The sequence below is a fragment of the Mustela nivalis genome (genome assembly GCF_964662115.1).
Source record: "Mustela nivalis genome assembly, chromosome: 7".
NCBI classification, from domain to species: Eukaryota; Metazoa; Chordata; class Mammalia; order Carnivora; family Mustelidae; genus Mustela; species Mustela nivalis.
The window spans coordinates 72,998,416-73,017,201 of NC_139026.1; the positions used below are offsets into that span (position 1 = coordinate 72,998,416).

The 18,786-nt window shown below is 36.6% G+C and overlaps 1 pseudogene across 1 annotated transcript; it reads right to left on the bottom strand.

The window, feature by feature from the left end:
- Nucleotides 1-3,538: 3,538 nt before the first annotated feature.
- On the bottom strand, nt 3,539-18,318 carry LOC309870282 (large ribosomal subunit protein uL30 pseudogene; annotated as a pseudogene). Its single transcript has 3 exons — nt 18,255-18,318; nt 17,907-17,968; nt 3,539-4,271 (listed from the first exon to the last, which is right to left on the bottom strand). The product of its transcript is annotated as a large ribosomal subunit protein uL30 pseudogene (transcript).
- Between the last annotated feature and the right edge of the window lie 468 nt (nt 18,319-18,786).

The following is an 18,786-nucleotide window of genomic DNA, read 5'->3' on the forward strand; positions in this document are numbered from 1 at the left end:
GACAATTTAACCATTTTAGCAAAAACACAAAAAATCTTAAACCTCACTCTCAGAGGCCAAGTCTTCACAGTGTTTCATAGTACATACATTTTTTTTTTTTAACTTTTAAAAGAATAAGCAGGTGTTGTGATTGATTCCACCCTCATTTTGCATGCTGCACGACAGGCCAATAAGTCAAGAGGCAAAGTTTGGGGCGAGGAGAGCAACTTCATTTGGAAAATCAGCTAATGGAGGACATGGTGGATATCATCCCAAAGAACCATCTCCCCCAGCATGAGATTTGAGCATCTTTTATGTTAGGATGTAGGGAACGTGGGAGGGATTTAGAGTGAAAAGGTGACTGACATCTGAGGGAGGTTATGTAACTTCTTTTGTTCTCAGTCAGTTGATTTTGGGCACAGGAATCTGGTCATGTCATTCTTGCAAACCTTAAACATAGCATAGTCATTTCTTTACATATTCCCTTATCTCCTTGAGTGAGGTAAGTTGGGGTTAAAAAAAAAAAAAAAAACTTTTTTTTTTTTTTTAATTTCAGCTCTAAATTCTTTTTCAAATTCCTTTGATGATTAACATGTCTGTGTGCAGGGTTAAGCCGTAGTCTCTAAGCTCTAGGTCAAAGCAGCAAGGGAGCGAGAAGCAATATGGAGTCAGACATGCTAAGTGTCTCCCTGATACAGGGTTTTGGAACTGCCACTTCTCTGGGGCATCCTGTTGAACACATTCTGTCTCCGAGGTTTCAGAAAATACTTTCTGCCTTTCTCTCTTTCATCAGTAAGCAGGACCACTTATGAATGGTGGACTTTGAGAGGAAGTTCACAAACCTTTAGACCTTAATTAACGTTCAACCTAAGTTCGATTCCAAATTCCATCTGAAGGGAACACTAAGAAAATGAAGTAAAAGAGATTTTAATACTTAAAGTTTCTTTTGTCTCTTCACTGATAGGAATGAAGTTATATGTGGGAGGTGGGTAGTGCCACCATAACCTACTTTATTCTGTCTGAATGAGGAAGGTCAGTATATCATCTTTCCAGGGAGAGGAAATTGCATAGACATCTCCTGAGAAGACAATAAAGACATCTTTGACAGCATGTTGAAAACATGGTAAAACTTTCTTTTTTTTTCCGATGGAGGAAAAAAAAAATCAGTATTTAAATGACAGATGAAAGTAAATGATGGACAAAATGCATTATTCTTAAAGTGTCTCCTGGTTATTTTGAAAGAACTATTACATTTTGAAGACTGAATTAAAATTGGTTTGATAATAATATATCAGTTTATCAATAAGACAGTGAAGCTGCTCTTTGAAACCATGTTTTTAAAATTTCTTGTTGTGTTAGCTTTGTCTCCAAGCATTTAGTCCCATAAAAACAACTGAGAAAAAGGGAGGAAAAGAAACTCAGAAACTTTGCTTTATTTTAATATAGGAATTTTTTTTCATGAAGTTATCGATTTAACTTCCCTTTAACTTCAGAAATAACAAATGATGGAAGTTTCAAAATGTTAATGACGATCTTTTTGAAGAGTTTAGCCAAATAGACACTGTCTTCTTTTGAGCCAGTAATTTTTCTGACAGCTTAGGAATTCATTTCTATCATTTGTGATAGTTCTTCAAATTGCCAAAAAAACAGCACAACTGGGCCAGCCTTGATTTAGACTAGCATGGTTCCACCTGGTAAGTTACCATTCTACTCCATTTATGCCGGAAGTCTTGAAAAGACTTAACCACCCCACCCCCACCCCCCACCCCCAAGATACAGAATATCAAGAAATCTCTCATTCTAATCAAACATGTAGATAATTTTCAGCTTTTGCTTTGTAAATAACTTTGTGAACATTTACATATATAAATCTTTGTTGGTACATTTTTATTTCCTTATAAGTATTAATAGGTCAGGATGTTTGAAAATTTTCTGGCCAAGTTTCTTTCCATGAAACATACAATTTACATCTCTTTTGCTTCTAGTCCATTTTATGTCATGCCTTCTTTAAGGCAATTGGATCTCTACTCCAAACCCCTGTTCATTTTGCCTCAGAAAAGATTTCTCTTATTTTGAAAATAAGAAACTGAGAGTCTCCATGGAAGGACTAAATGAACTCTGTTTATGATAAAGTGTTTCCCACACCTAATTTTTAAATCATGAGTCAAGTAAAACCCTTCACTTCTGCCTGGAAAATCCTTAGAAATAGAGCATACCAAAACGGACAGAGTAGAGGAGCCATGTACTGGGACCGAATGTTCAGCTATATATGACATTAGGAATACATATGCATGACAGTCTTTACACGTGTAAAATGATGTCATTAGACTACATCATCTTATGGTTTTCTCCCAGTTTCAAAAAAAATTTTTATGGATCACCGTCTTGAAGTCTTTTGTGGTCACTCCAGTCACAGTTAAATTCCCCTTCTTCTCACTTCCACTGGTAATTTTATGTATTGCCCAACTGCCTTGACCCCATAAGGTGCTGGGAAAATAATTCCTAAATTACTGCATTACATGATTCTTAAATTATGCAATAAATATTATCATCTTATTCATGAAATAACTAGATCATAGGACTTGGAATTTATAGATCTTTTCATTTTGAAAATAACAAATATAAGCCAAACCCCTTCTTTAAAAAAATATGGTGAGGCGATACATAGTAACTCATCGGTTACATAAAACTACTTGGCTGTTTTGAATATGGAGGTAATCTTGTGCAAATTGAGGTAATCTTGTGCACACTTAAAAATTGTTAGAACTATTAATTTTTTACTTCCTTTTATAACAAAAAATTCAGAATATTTACTATGATTTTAATTAAAACATCACACAGTTTAGAATGGCTATTATCAAAATGGCAATAGATAACAAGCGTTGGCAAGTGTGTGAAGAAAAGTGAACCCTTGTGTCCCATATTGGTACAGCCACCATGGAAAACACCATGGATGTTCCTCGGGAAATTAAAAGTAGAAATATATCATCCAGCAATCTTGCTTCCGGGTCTATACCCAAAGGAAATAAAAGTATCTCAAAGAGATATCTGTACTCCTCTGTTCACAGCAGCATTATTCACAATAGCCAAGATACGGAAAGCTACCTAGTGTCTGTTGACATATGAAAGGAAAAAGAGAACGTGAGATGTAGACACATGTAATTCAGCTTTAAGAAAAGAAGGAAACTCTGCCATTTGTGACAATGTAGATGGACCTGGAGAGCATCACACTAAGTGAAATAAGCCAGAAACAGAATGACAAATACTGCATAATCTCACTTATAGGAGGGATCAAAACTAGTCAAATCCATAGATGCAGGGAGTTGCATCTGGTGGTTGTCATAGGCTGAGCATGGAGAGAAATGGGGAGAAGTTAGTCAAACAGTACAAAGTTCTGGTTATATAATATGAGTAAGTTCTGGAGATCTAATGAACAGAGCATGATGATTTTAGTTAACAAAACCATATGGTATTCTTGAATTCTTTTTTTTTTTTTTTTTCAATTTGTAAGTAATCATGTATTAACTGACTGGATGAAAACATTGTTAGATACCTTAGCTCATCCTTCCAATAAGCTATTGATTTCGTCTTCCCTGTGGCCAGCACCTCCACCTTCTACAAAATGCGTGGTCTTTTTCTTCCTCCTCCCTCATGGGTAAGATAATTTGAAGTACCATAAGAAACTGTTTTCTTCTTTGAAACCTTTTCCAACAGTATAGATCTTGTCAGTCGGATCCTCCAAGCAGATGCTGCCATATTTACCAAGAGACTGAGCAGTCAGTGTGTTATCTGTCACTTCTTAATGACTTTGCCATAACCATGGTTGTAGATCAATTCATGTACAGATGTCAGGTTTGGGGACCCCCCCATGCTAAATATGGTTCCACAATTGTTACCATGTTAGCTGAAGCCTTGCTGAACTTAACAAAGGTGGCCCTGAATCTTGTGAAGAGAAAGAAGCTGCAACATCTTTCAAACCTTCAGGTTCTCACCATCAATATCTCCGATCCTGATGACAAATTACAATTTAGGTTCTGCAGCTACATAGAAGTTGCCAGCTTTTCTTGCCATTCTTGCCATTTGACTCTTAGTTCTGTGCATCTGCCTATATTCCTTCTGGTAATGCTTAGCTTTTTCATAAATAAGCTTCCTCAATGCCTTTTGAAGCATCTTTTGAACAAATTTCTTTCTCAGGCGCTTGATATTAACTCTGCAGAATTCCTCTGCTTTTTCTTAGGAGTCTCTGACACAGCAGGAACCTTCTTTTTTCTTTTTTTCTGCACCTTCCATGGCTCCAGACAGGAAAAAAAGCTGTATACTTGAATTTACTAAGAAGGGAAACTTTAAATACTATCTCCACAAGAGAAGAAAGAGAAGAAGGAGGAGGAGGAAAGGAGGAGAAGGAAGGAAGGAAGGAAGGAAGAAAGGAAGGAAGGAAGGAAGGAAGGAAGGGAGAGAGAGATAAAATTATGTGAGATGGTGTAAATATTAACTAGTTTGATTGCGGGGACCGTTTCAAAATGTATATATATATCAAAACATCAGGTCATCCTTAAATATGCACATTTTTAATTTGTTAATTATACCTTAATAAAGCTGAAAAAAAATATAAGGTGGTCTTGGTATATTCTCTCCCACTTGCTGGCTTTAAAGAAGTCAATAATAATGTCGTGTTGTAAACTGCACTCAGGGCAGCCTCTGATCAACAGCTGGCAAGAAAATAGGCCTTCAAGTCCCTGCAAGGAGCTGAATTCTACCAACAAGTTTGGAAGTGGATCCTACTCAAGGCTCAGACCATAGGCCTTGACAATAGCTTGACTACAACTTTATGAGACCCTAAAGCAGAGAACCTAGCTAAGCAGAGCAGGACTCCTACCAATAGAAGCTGCAAGATAAATATGTGCCATGTTAAGTGCTAAATTTGTGACAATATTGTTACACAGCAGTAGATCACTACCACAATGATAATATTGAATCTTAGTGGTCCATTTATAAGCTTCATGGATTAGAAGAAATACCTTATCAACCCATTAGTGTTTGTTCATACATTCATTGTTCTTGGAAGAGGGGCCTCAACTTTCCTCAGTTTCTCAGAATTTTCCAGAACCCAAATGTGAGTTTGCTACTGTCATATATAATGAGACTAACTACAATGTTCATTACATCTGGATGTAATGATATTTTATAGCTATCAAAGAAGTTGTTGAATGAAGTCATTCTCCAAACATAAAGCTCAACAAAAAGAAGAATAAGAAAGCAGATAAATCACGGTGGTTCTCTGCATCAGGGAGTCAATCATTTGACTAGAACATGCTTTCAAGAAAATGACCAGAGTAGTCCCAGAGATATTTTTGACAAAATAGTTTGAGTGGTACCAATTTTTATAATTAAGAAATCAGCACCCGAATATATATACTGTATTGTTTCTTCACCTAACATATTTAAGCCTGATACACGAATATAAGTTAAATTATTCTGAAAATCTTTGAGTCTATGGCTCTAGGTATTTGAAAATATTCAAAAGAAGATTTCACAACTTTTAAAGGGCATTATGGTCATTTTTGCTAAATAAAAATGAGCCCTCAAGAAAACACTATTTTTGGGTGACAAAGTGATAATGAAAGAAATGTGCTTAAAATGGACAACAAATATGCCTTTCAAACTGAAATGATTAAATAAAGATATGCCCGTGGAAGTGATTGAAACTGGAGAAGTGCTGAAATTCAGGGCTGTGCTCAGAACATCTAAACTGGAATAGCTTTAGCAATGTCTGCCAGGAAAATCAAACTTCATTTAAAATTTTTCTTAGAATTTCTTCATGTCAGTGACATTCTGTGTGTGAGGGCTCCGTTAGCATACAATCTAACAGAAGCTGTGTACAGCTGATTGGGGAAAGAATACCATGGTTTACTCTGGTATTTTAAAATGTGCTATCCTCTCCTTGTGTTCTGAATATTTCTGTTCATGGAAATGTGATTTTTTTAACAAGAGCATTTCTTTATGACATTTTAGATCTCAGACATTCAACTTGCCCTACTAAGCCCAAGCAAAGGCCTTTTAAAAGAATAAGTGAGAGGAAAGTGGGGCTCCAAAGTAATGTGACTGGAAGTGGTTTCTAACCTTGACATTTTTCTTTGACAATGAAAGGAAAGAATCAATGGGTCACAATTACTTCCTGAACATAAAGGCAAAAGGAATGAAGGGGAAAATGGGTTCATGTGTGAGACTTCACATCCATCTTGTAGTTTTCTTAATGGTATAGATTTTTATTATTACTTTTATCATGGTTTTAAGTCTGCAGTTACTTTTTATACTTACGTGTTTTTTTTTTTTTTTTCCTATGAAAGCAAGTGATGAATTTCACAGAATTTGATCGGTTCTTGGATAAGCCTGGATAAGCAGGCTTTTCTTCTTTACAATGTGATAGCGGATGTTCATTTCCTTACAAAAGCTCAAGAGGCTTCTGTGGCGATCTCATTGACGTGTTTTCACATACTCCAAAAGATGAACAATGGGTAAAATGACAAGAATATTTTTACTATTGGTTGAAATATTGAGAAGCCAAAAACTTAGAGATTGGACCCTTATACATTTGGAAGACAATAAAAGTGAACCCTATTTTACATTGTAAAAGTCAGTATTTGGCCAACAAGTTTGTTCGAATGAATCCAACTTTTCAGTGGTGAATTCACTTCTCTACTCATGCCTGTGATTTATTATTTCCTTTAAAATGAATAATATCCTGATAGATGAAATGTTTAAACTTTAGCAGGGCAGTAACATTATCGATAAAACATGGGAGACTCTATGCACAATTTTTGTGAGAACTTTTTAACCAAACTGGTATACCAGAAACCATAAGAGAAAAGATAAGTATTTTATAATTTTAATGTAACATTAAAATTGTGGAAAAGATACCACAACTACGATAAAAAGAAAATGATAGATTTGGAAATGATATTTGCAATTCAGAGGTTAATAACTCTAACAATCCTCTTATAAATTGATAAGACAACAAAAAACCTCAGTTAAGAAGTGGGCTAAGACTATGAAGTAGCAATTCACAGAGAAGCAAATACAGTGGCCAGCAGCATTTGAAAAGATGTTTGAATTTAATTGCCATCAGAAAAACAAATGCAAGTTAAATTTCTAAAAGATCAATTAACAATCATCATGGCATTCAAAGTTAAAAAGCCCTATAACATCTATGGTCGGCCAGTAAAGAAATGTGGAGCTACAGACTTTTTAGAAAAGCAAACTACTAACATTTAGGAAAGCGCCCACACACATTTATCGAAAGAGAAGGCCCAGAGCTCTCCAAATCTATTTTTCTCTACTTCTGTGGTGTGTGCTTTGATTCCATCTTCCTGCCTCATGTGACTGCATTCAGCCAGTGCCTGAGAAGGAACGGTTTGTGCCTGTACTGTCTTGGGCAGCTGTAACAAAATGCCGTAGACTAGGGAGCATAGGCAACAGATTTTTTTTTTTTCCCAGCTTTTTTGGTGGAATGATTAATAAGCATTGTATGTATTTAAGGGGCACCATGTGAGGTTTTGATGTGTGTAGACAACAGACACTCAGTTCTCACAGTACTGGAAGCTGTAGAGAAGTCCGGGATTAAGGAGCCAGCAGATTTCCTTCCTGGTGGGTGCCCACTTCCTGGATTGCAACATTCTTGCTGTGTCCTTCTCATGTCAGAGAAAGGTCTGACCTCTCTTCCTCTTCTGCTCAAACCCCTCTCCCCCTGCCGCCACTGTGGCGGTTTCATCCCTATGATCTCATCTAAACTCAGTTATCTCCCAAAGGATCCACTTATAAATACCCAGCTTTGGAAACTAGGAGTTTGACATATGAATTGGGGGGGAGGGGGACAGAAACAATCGATCCCTAACAGTACCCCTACTGGGCCAGGTCCTTATAAACATCCCACACACAGAAGTGCTCCTCGATGCACTTTTCTCCACCAAGGATGGCAGTTTGAGTTACTCTCTCTAGCCTCCAGTAACTGATACATGCATTGACCTAGTAATTCCTCTCTTGGGCATCTATTCTGAGGAATGAAAAACACCAATGTATATGAAAGTATGTACAAGGATGATTACTATAGCGTTGTTCATAGTTACTAGAATTTTTTAAAAAGGTGGAAACAAGTGAAAAGGATATGATTGAACAAATTATGATAAATCCATACCTTAGGATATATTGTATTTATTAAAAATAATAAGTAGGATCGCACCACTTGACTCAAAAGGATTCTAAGAACTTCGGTTGAAGGAGAAGAGCAAGATATAAAGAGCATATCTACTGTCATGCCATTTTTGGAAACTAAGCAAAGACCTAAAAATCTCACATATGTTTGTATAGACAGATACATATATTCATTTAATATAATTCTATAAGCACAGAAAAAATCTATCTATATATTAAAATATAAGATGACTTCCCTGCCTCAGTGTTTGTGGGTGGTGGTAGCAATAGTAGCATAAGGGAGAAGCTTTTATTTAACTTTTAAGTAAAACTGGAAAAGAAAATTAAAAAGAGAACATAGTAAAAAGCACACATGAATATGCATTGTATCATTGTATGTGTCCATCTATGTCCATTTGTAATCAATATATGTTTCTATATTACGTAAATCAGTAACAAATGTGGGACATATATATTTTTAAAATAGTTCTCTCTATGCCACCTGAGAACTTCTTTCTCTCTCTCACTAGGCCTCTGTTTAACTTATTAAAATGAGATTTGTACAGGAAACGTCCCCCTTGGTATTAGAATTGTACTTGCTTAATCACTGATTCATAGAAATTATCCTTATGCATAATAAATAAATGAGAAGAACCAGTAGAGGAAGAAATACAAATACGCAAGAAGTATATTTTTAAAAAATTCTGCACCCTTCCCATGTTCTCATCTAAAAAAATTAAGCAAGAATATTTAGCTTCAGTCTTATGGAGGATATCCTTCATCTCAAAAGAAACCCGTGTAAGTATTTGCCAAGAACAGATAGAATTCTGTCGTATACAAATTATTCACTAAGACAAAAAACTTAGGGCAAGAAGTATTAATGGGACTGGAGTTTTTGTTTTAGTTTTTTCATTTGGGCTCATGCCCAGAAGGTATAGGCCAAAGGTTTAATGGCTTCAGAGGCAACTTTGGTTGAACGGATTACTTGGGTCACTAAAGTGTCCTTCGTTAAAATTTTTATCAGGCGCTGCTGCATCATTAAACAAGTCTCTTTTAACAAAGAGAAGGAAGATGAACTTGCTGACCCCATACTTCACTGGCAACACGGAAAGCCCCAAAGCAGGTATATGCTAAGGACAGGCCAAAGTATTAATGAGAGCTAAAGAAGGTGGCCAATTTATTACCAATGACCTACCTAATGTTTTCTTGTCTATTAAATTTCTAAGATAGATGGAAGATAGAAACAAAATCATACCCCTGCCCTAATATTTTCTATCTTTCTCCTTGGCTACTTTTCTAAGACTTATAGGGCTGTTTCAGTGAGTTCAAGCTACTCTAACAAAGAAATACAAATACATATACTGTGCCAGGCACATTACTGAGTGAATCATACATTTCAGCATCTCTAAAGGGTGGGTATTATGATCTATACTTTTTTTGATAATAAATAGATCTCAAACATCCACTTGGTTCTGTAATAGAAGAGTTAATAATCACATCTTTTCCTTCAAAAGAATTATTAGTCAAATAAATTTCAATATTATAGTTACTTGTGAGAGAAAAAAAAAAAAGGGGGTAGCTTAAACAACAGACATTCACTTCTCACAGTTCCGGAAGCTGGGAAGTCCAAGATCAAGGTCCTTGCAGATTCAAATGGGGGTCTTCTTCCTGATTTGCAGATGTCAGTCTTCTCATTGTATCCTCACAGGACTGAAAGAGCAAAGCACTAGACTCTTTGTCTTTTTATGAGGACATTAATCCCATCATGGGGGTAACACCCTCATGACCTCATCTAAAATTTAGTACCTCCCGAAGCCCCCACCTTTTAATACCATTGCACTGGAAATTAGAGTTTCAACAAGGAATTTGGGAAGGTAGACTCAAACATGCCAGTCCACAGCAAGGACTATATATTTAATCTGGCTCTAGAAATGTTGTTTGTAGCAGGGGACTTGAGTCTGAAGAAAAACTCCTGCTTCTTGACCTTTTTTTTTTTTTCTCTCACAAGTAACTATAATATTGAAATTTATTTGACTAATAATTCTTTTGAAGGAAAAGATGTGATTATTAACTCTTCTATTACAGAACCAAGTGGATGTTTGAGATCTATTTATTATCAAAAAAAGTATAGATCATAATACCCACCCTTTAGAGATGCTGAAATGTATGATTCACTCAGTAATGTGCCTGGCACAGTATATGGAACCAGTAAGTATTAGTCAAATGCAATTCAGTACCTGTGCAATCTTGGTCAAGTTGCTTCTTTTCTTTTTTAAACTTTATTATTATTATTATTATTATTTTTTAAGTAATTTCTACACCCGACATGGGGCTCGAACTCACAACCCTGAGATCAAGAGTTGCATGTTCTTCCAACTGAGCCAATCAGGCACCCCAAGTTACTTTTTTCCCCAAGTCTTAATGTTCTTGTACATAAAAGCAATGCTGATAAATACTACCTCATTAGATCATTGTGAAGAATCTATGAAGATATGTGAAAACACAAGTAATTGTGTATCCCAGCAATTAATAGCAAAACAACATTGTGGAGGTATAAGACCTTGTGTTTCCATTTTAGATATCAGAAACATGAGTGATAATTCACTAGCTAAGCGACTAACATGGGCTGTTGGAGATATTGAGAGTCAGCAAAGTACTTAAGGGACTGATATATGTCAGTACTCATAAGTGACCTTCTCCTTAATGTGTGCCAGTATTCATACATGAGTAAGCTTATACTCATCCACAAGTATTAGGTTGCAATTCAACACTAATATATAATAAGGTTGGTAGGGAGATTTAAATATTTGAGGTTTACCTATTAATTATTTAAATGATTTTAATTTGGTATTTATTTTCTGTTAATGATACCTTTTTTTAAAAGTTTGATATCACCAAATGTCAATATCAGACTAATATTATTTTCACATGTCATTGATACATATATAGCTATATATATGTGTGTATATATACATATATTTGTAAATATATATTATTATGTACCATATATGACATAAATATGAGTTTATAATATATTATTATATATAATAAAAGTATAGTCTATTATTATGAATGAATATATCTATTATATATTATATATTAGTTTTATAATATCTAATATGATACATTAGATATAACATATTAAATATATATTAGGATATATAAAATATTATAGAAAACTATATATAGAGAGAAAATATAAATCTCATGACAATATTTTGGTTCATAATCATCATCATCATAAATTATTCTATTATTATGATCTATTTTCTCTTTAGTTATAATTTATATACCATAACATTTATCCTTTTAAAGTATACAATTCCATGGTTTTTAAAATAGTCACAGAGTTGTATAAATAATACATTAACTTTTGAACATGATCATCATACCCCAAAATTAACCCTATACCCATGGTTAGAATTCTTTTTTCTTATCAAAGGAAACCTCTGAATTTTGGAACACACACACACACAAATTAAATTAAATTAAAAAAATCAATTCTTGGTAAAGAAAATAAAATTGGTTGGTAGTTAAAAAAAAAATAAAAGAAAACCTCTGAAGGATTTAGCATAACCACATTACAAAAAAGGATTTGTTTTTTATAGACATGGTCATGTATTACAATTTTAAAATATGTGGAGTATGATGCAACATACAGAATAACTTGAATTTTGGGGAATTCCCAAGAATCCACAGGAATGTTGTTCTCTTTCTCAAATCCTGAAGATTTCTGTCTGTTGGGAATATGGAAATCCTATCCCTAAGTAAAGAGACATGCAACAGAGCTTCCAGTTGACCTACAATGGCGATACAGCATGAGTAAGGAAAGATTTTTTGTTGAGCCATTAAAATTTATGGTTGCTGTTATCCAGCTTAACAAAGCCCTCCTGAACACTATAGTCATAAACCATGCTTTATATGGTTTATGGTTTTTATAAACCATAAAAACAATAGCTCAACAACCAAAAATGAGGGAAGGAGAGGAAGTAGGAGGAAACTTTCAAGAGCTGAGAAAGAAGGATATGAAATCTGTTTAAAGATGAAATATGTTATGGTGAGAGTAATGCCACCAATTCTTGTTATTTATTATTACTTTAAAGTAACTACAATTAACAATTTTTCACTGTAAGCAACAGACACAAATGCTATCAAAGCCTAAGAAAAAAATGAATGGAGTAGATTACAGAATCAAAGAAAGACAACAATCGACATCAGAAGGACAGTAATTGGAAAGGCTTCGGGAACAGGATAGCTAGAATTAATGAATGGTTTCTTGGGAGCACCACATTCATATCAAATCAGTTTTGACTATTTCCTGTTTTAGTGTTAAGATTCAAGATTTAAATATCTGGAAAAATGCGTTGATTTGCCTCTGCTAAATAAGCCCTTATCTCTCAGTCGAGATTTGACAGGACATCTTGATTGACACTCCTCCCCAGAGTGCATGTAATAGAGCTAGATTGTTCTTCAATTTAGAGCACTAGCAACAGTGGGAGTTTAAAGAGTAAATAGATGTTTACTATCATAAGAAAAGTCTTTTACAAGCAAGTATGTGAGACACATCCTCTGTTTGGCAAATCTTTCAGTTTCATTTCAATTTTCTTGAAAAAAATTAAATTATTTTAAGGAAGAATTTTATGTGTAGTATAGTCTCATTTTAAAAGATTTATTTACAGGGGAGGAACTTGACTAATAGTCTCAGCAGGTGACCAGGATCAATATCAACCATGAGAAATCATGTTGCTGGGATGGATCCTGATGTGATGAAAGTAACACTTGGCATCCACGGTTTTCCTCCCCCAAACCTACAACCCTGGTTTAATCATGAGAGAAACATCAGACAAATCCCAATAAAATGACATACTATGAAGCTTCTGATTAGTATCACTCAAAACCATCAAGGTCATCAGAAACAAGGAAAATCTGAGAAATTGTCATACCAAAGAAAAGCCTGAGACTTGACATCTAAATGTAATGTGGTATCCAATAATGATTCAAAGGGGCACGTGCGCCCCAGTGTTTATTTTAGCAATGTCCACAATAGCTAAAATATGGGAAGAGACCAGAAAAATGAATAAATAAAAATGAATAGAAAAAGATGTACGTGTGTACACACACACACACACACAAAAACACACAATGGAATATTACTCAGCCATCAAGAAGAATGAAGTCTCTGGGCTCCTGGCTGGCTCAGTGGGTTAAGCTGCTGCCTTCGGCTCAGGTCATGATCTCAGGGTCGAGTTCCACATGGGGCTCTCTGCTCAGAGGTGAGTCTGCTTTCCTCTCTCTCTCTCTCTGTCTGCCTCTCTGCCTACTTATGATCTCTCTCTCTGTCAAATAAATAAAAAATCTTAAAAAAAAAAAAAAGAAGAATGAAATCTCGTCATTTGCAATAATGTTGCTGGAACTAGAGGGTGTTATGTTAATGAAATAAATCAGAGAAAGACAAATCACATGCGGGATTTAAGAAACAAAACAGTGTTTTGTAGTAGGGGAGGAGAAGGAAAAATAAGAAGAAAAAAGAGAGGGAAACAAACCGTAAGAGACTCAACTCTAGGAAACAAACTCAGGGTTGCTAGGGGGGAAGTAGGTGGGGCATGGGATGACTGGGTCATGGGCATTAAGGAGGGCACTTGTATTAAGGAGCCCTGGGTGTTATGTGCAACTGATGAATCACTACATTCTACCTCTGAAACTGATAATACACAGTATTTGAATTAAATTCAATTTAAATTAAAAAATAAAAATTAAAAAATACTAAATAATAAACAAACAAACAAATAAACAAATGTAATGTGGTATCCTGAATGAGATCCTGGAATAGAAAAAGGTCATTAGGGAAAAATCAAGGAAATGTGAAACATTAAAACAATGAACTGTTTTTCTGTCAGTAGAAAAATGTTCTAAAAATTGGAGCATATTTTTAAAAAGGGCATTTTAGTCACTCTATTATTCTATCTATACATATCCAATCAAGATGTCTGAAAAGAAATTAACTAACTCTATGTTGACTACCTTTAAACCATTACTTTTAGCTCACATTCTTTTTTTTTTTTAAGTTTTTATTTATTTATTGACAGACAGATCACAAGTAGGCAGAGAGGCAGGCAGAGAGAGAGGAGTAGGCAGACTCCCTGCTTTGCAGAAAGCCCGATACAGGACTCGATCCCAGGACCCTGGGATCATGACCTGAGCTGAAGGCAGAGGCTTTAACCCACTGAGCCACCCAGGGGCCCCAGCTCACATTCTTCTTTCACACCCCCCACACGCACCCAAGACATGCATATGTTTTCATGTGTGCCTATATGTACGTATACAGAGACAAATGTCTTGATGTGGACATCTTTCAGATCTCAGCTTTTCTTTTGGATAGAAATATTTAATTGATGAAACCGTGAAAAAGTGCTGTAAGAGCATGCTTTTAATGTCATAGAATTTGTTTATTTTGTGAATGTTTACAGACTGGCTCTTACATGGCCCTGTCATGGATCCTGCAGGCTCCCAGCCGAAGAAGACATGCACACGTCCTGCTGCTGAGGAGTCTACAAGACCTTGAGGGAAGCAGATGTTGGCAAATATTAACACTATGAGTTCTGAAATAAAGCACAATTTGTCCAAATACTATACCTTACCCCTGTATTTACTGCCGCACCTGTCACATTTTATCTCACTTGGGAAGTCCGATATTGATCAACTTCCAACTACACACAGTAGATAGTAGTAAATCCTCAATACAAGTTTGTGGAAACATCTGGCTCATTTTTTGTTCGCTTCACCTGTTGAGTGATTAAGTGGAGGAGACAACTGTACCAGCTCTCCACGTGACAACAGCAGTGGCTAAATCACCTTTATAACACCGAAGAAATCCATGGTCAAGTAAAACAAATACTGGCTTTGATTCTAGCCCACGGTCCCAGTACGTTTTGGCACAATTCCAACTTCACTTTGTCTCTGGCTCCTTAGCAAAGGCTATGATGACCAATCACCCTGGTTTACTAGGGATTCTCCTTTTAGCACCTCCTTGAAGAGCCCTGGCCCTGGAACAACATGGATGGTGGGTCACTCTAGAAAATTAAGAAGCATATTTATCTCTCATGGAAACAAAACAAAACAAAAAAAAACCAAAAAACCTTGTAAGAGTCAAGTGAATCGGGGCGACTGGGGTGAATCGAGGCGACTGGGTGGCTCAGTGGGTTAAGACCCTGCCTTTGGCTCAGGTTATGATTCTGGGGTCCTGGGATCGAGTTCCGCATCAGGATCTCTGCTCAGCAGGGGGCCTGCATCCCCCTCTCTCTCTGTCTTCCTTTCTGCCTACTTGTGATCTCTCTCTCTGTCAAATAAATAGAATCTTAAAAAAAAAAAAAAAAGAGTCAAGTGATCAACAGCTGTTGATAGACTCAGCATTGACCATGTGCATCTTACTGTGCACTTCACCACAGTGGCCCCCACAGAAGCCCTATGCGGTAAAGTACCAGGATCATCTCCACTTGATACACGATGACAGGAAACACAGAAGATGCAGACATGGGAACTGGATTTCAAACCCAGGTTTGTAAAAAGCTGGGATTAAGTTCTTGGCCACAATGTTTAAATGCAGCAAAATAGTAAGTCTTGGTGTTAACTGAGTTTTCCCCAACTTCCAGAAACTTCCAGGTTTACCCCAAGTCAACTACATGTTCTAGGGACCCCTTGCTCCTGAAGAAAAAAAGTTAGCCCAGGTCAACACTGCAGATCTACAGACCTGCCTTGAGAAATTTATTTTCTCAGAATAAATATGTGTGAAGTTTCTTCAGTCTGCTGTACTGAAAGTTAATCAATTTGGAGAAACACTGGCCATTGCAACTCTTGAGATGAATTGCTTGTTTGTTTGTTTGTTTGTTTGTGTAGCTTACAATTAGCTTGCCTCTGTGAATGATTCTGGCTGAAGTAGCTTTCTCCAAGTGTCTAATTTAAACATTTATAGTCTTTCAGATTCCATGGGTTTGGGTGAGCTTTTCCAGACAGGTTAGCGATTACAAGTTTGGCAAGCACTTTGGCTTTTCAGTCTGTTTTGAGTGAAAATCAATTTACACTCTTTGCAAACATGTGACAGCATAAATCAGGCAATTGAGTTCACTCTTAAAAAACAATAGGGGCTTGTTTCATTTTGCTGAGGAGATGGACAAAACATTTTCTACTAGGTTCAAATGTACCCCTTTCATACCGTGGCAATTTGACAAGCATACTGTTCCACCATCCCTAATTCAATAGATGAAAAAACGGAAGTAAGAGATGTTAGGTTATCTATTAAGGGCAGCACACAGGAAGGCAGGATTAGAGTCAGGTTTAGAAATCATGGGTTCTAAATACACCAGGTATCCGGCGGGGTAATCTCTGTAGCACCCCAGTTTTTCCATGCTGCAGTTTGATGACATCCATTATCCTAACTAACCATTCAGAAAGTCTTCCCATTCATATACATTTTCATTAAAGATGTGCTGAAAAAAACTGGAGCTTTCAATCAAAACTCTAAAACATTTGGGTGCTATAAAACTAATTTAAAATGGGATAAAACAGAAAATAAAAGACCTAGGTACAATTACACCCTGTGTGCTTTAAATGGCAAGTAATTCTAGTGATTGGTCAACTACTGATGCACTGTAGTTAAAAACCAAAGCAACATGGGGACACCTGGATTGTTCAGTCAGATAAGCAACCGACTCTTGATTTCAGCTCAGGTCTCAGGGTTGTGAGATGAAACCCCACATGGGGGTTCACACTCAGCGTGGAGCTGCTTGAGGATTCTCTCTCTCCCTCTTCCCCCTGCTCTCTTTCCCTCTAAAAACAACACACACACACACACACACACACACACACACACACACACACAGAGAGAACAAAATGGAGTTAGAATTGAGAGTGTATCATTTTTCACATTGGTCCTGGCAAGAATGATCATAAAGTTAAGAGAACATTCTGCTGTAGAAAACTAATAATTACTAAAAAAATAATGATTTTTTTGTACTCTCCAAATTTACTTGCAAATTCTACCTTTGTTTATGTCATCTCTTTGCTAAAATATATATTCGGAAACATTCAGCTATCAGCTTTTCATTACTTCAAAAGGGAATTATTCTTTCTGAGCTTTCTTAGTTAGATTTCATCAAAGTAGACTGTTTTTCACTACAGTGGCTAAATTCTGGTAGTTTTTAATGATTAACCACACCTGCAAACATCTGGAAAATCCCATAAGTTTTGTGTGCACTGTTTTTTTTTTTTATTTTTCCTTTCAATTTTGTTTGTGTTTTAGCCTGTCAGCACCCTCAGTACGAAGGATTGTGGGGTGAACTTTTTTGGGGGGGAACTGCTTATATTTGAGCCAAACTAGAGGGTAACTTTCCCTGGAAACAGTGTCCTCAGCTGAATGAGGACCGACATAGTTTCGCTACCACAGTGAATCACTGTGACCACTTTTTCCACAATGCAAGCCATTGGCTTAGAAGAAGGTTATTCTAATGTCTGGCTACCCCAGTGACAGATTCTTGCTGATTTTCGGGCCGTCCAAATCATTCTGCAAAAACTGTGACTGAGTTCATGTTACATAAAAGTTGATCGATTCTGTAGCAGACATACTGGGGTGACCCCTCGTGATTTAGTCAAAATCAAAAGCATTTTAAATTGATATTGGGATCCTGATGACAGATGACACTTAAAAAAATGCAATGGAATTTAGTTTAGAACAGTGTTTCACTTACCAACTCATAGCCAATCAGACCTGCGCTACTTACATATTCATCTCCATCACCACACTCTGATTCTAAAAGGCAGAGTTCCACAGACACAGTGGGATAAACTCAAAACACACAAGTGCTTTTGTAATTTAATACAAGAGTAAATCTTGACTGACCTGATTGAGAACAATTTAAAATATCTGCATGTGTTTTCTAAACCTGAGGTCCCATAGAGTATTTCCCAGATGTAGGAGACCTGTGTAAAGTTGATGTCAGCCCGGAGACTTTTTGAAAACAATTTTTTCTTAAAATTTTAAGAAAGCTTTCCATGCTATAATTTCCTTTTCTTCAAGTTTTATGCCACGATCTCACCTTTCGGTCTCCTGTGCTGGTGAGGCTCAGCCACAGGACAGCAATCAGCTGACATGCCAGTCATCCCGGGCAATGACTTCCCTGCAGCTGAGAGCAACCGGAACAGTGGGGCGTGTCTGGCATTCACTGTGAAGACGTGTGTGGAGGAACGTGGCTCAGGGACATTGAACTATTAGACATAGCAGAGATCGAGATCCCAGCAGTAACTTCCCAAGGCTCTATGCTCACCCTCCCAGCAAAGGGCTATGCTGTGCCCATGGAAGTGGTATCATTCGTGCAAGCAGCCGGGAAGCATATTTGGATTTTCTTCCCACTAGTGTAGCTTCTGAGTCTGATTTAGGGCCCTCATGGAGATTATGTGAACCGCAGAAGATGACTTCATAGAGTCATTTACCACTTCGACTAACTGGAGTGGATTCTGTTGCTTACAGTTAAGAACCCTCACAAATGCAGAATCAGGATCAGAAATGCTTGCAAGCAACAGACCTTTAAGGAGATACAGTCTGTGGATTGATGATCGAGACTGGGTTTT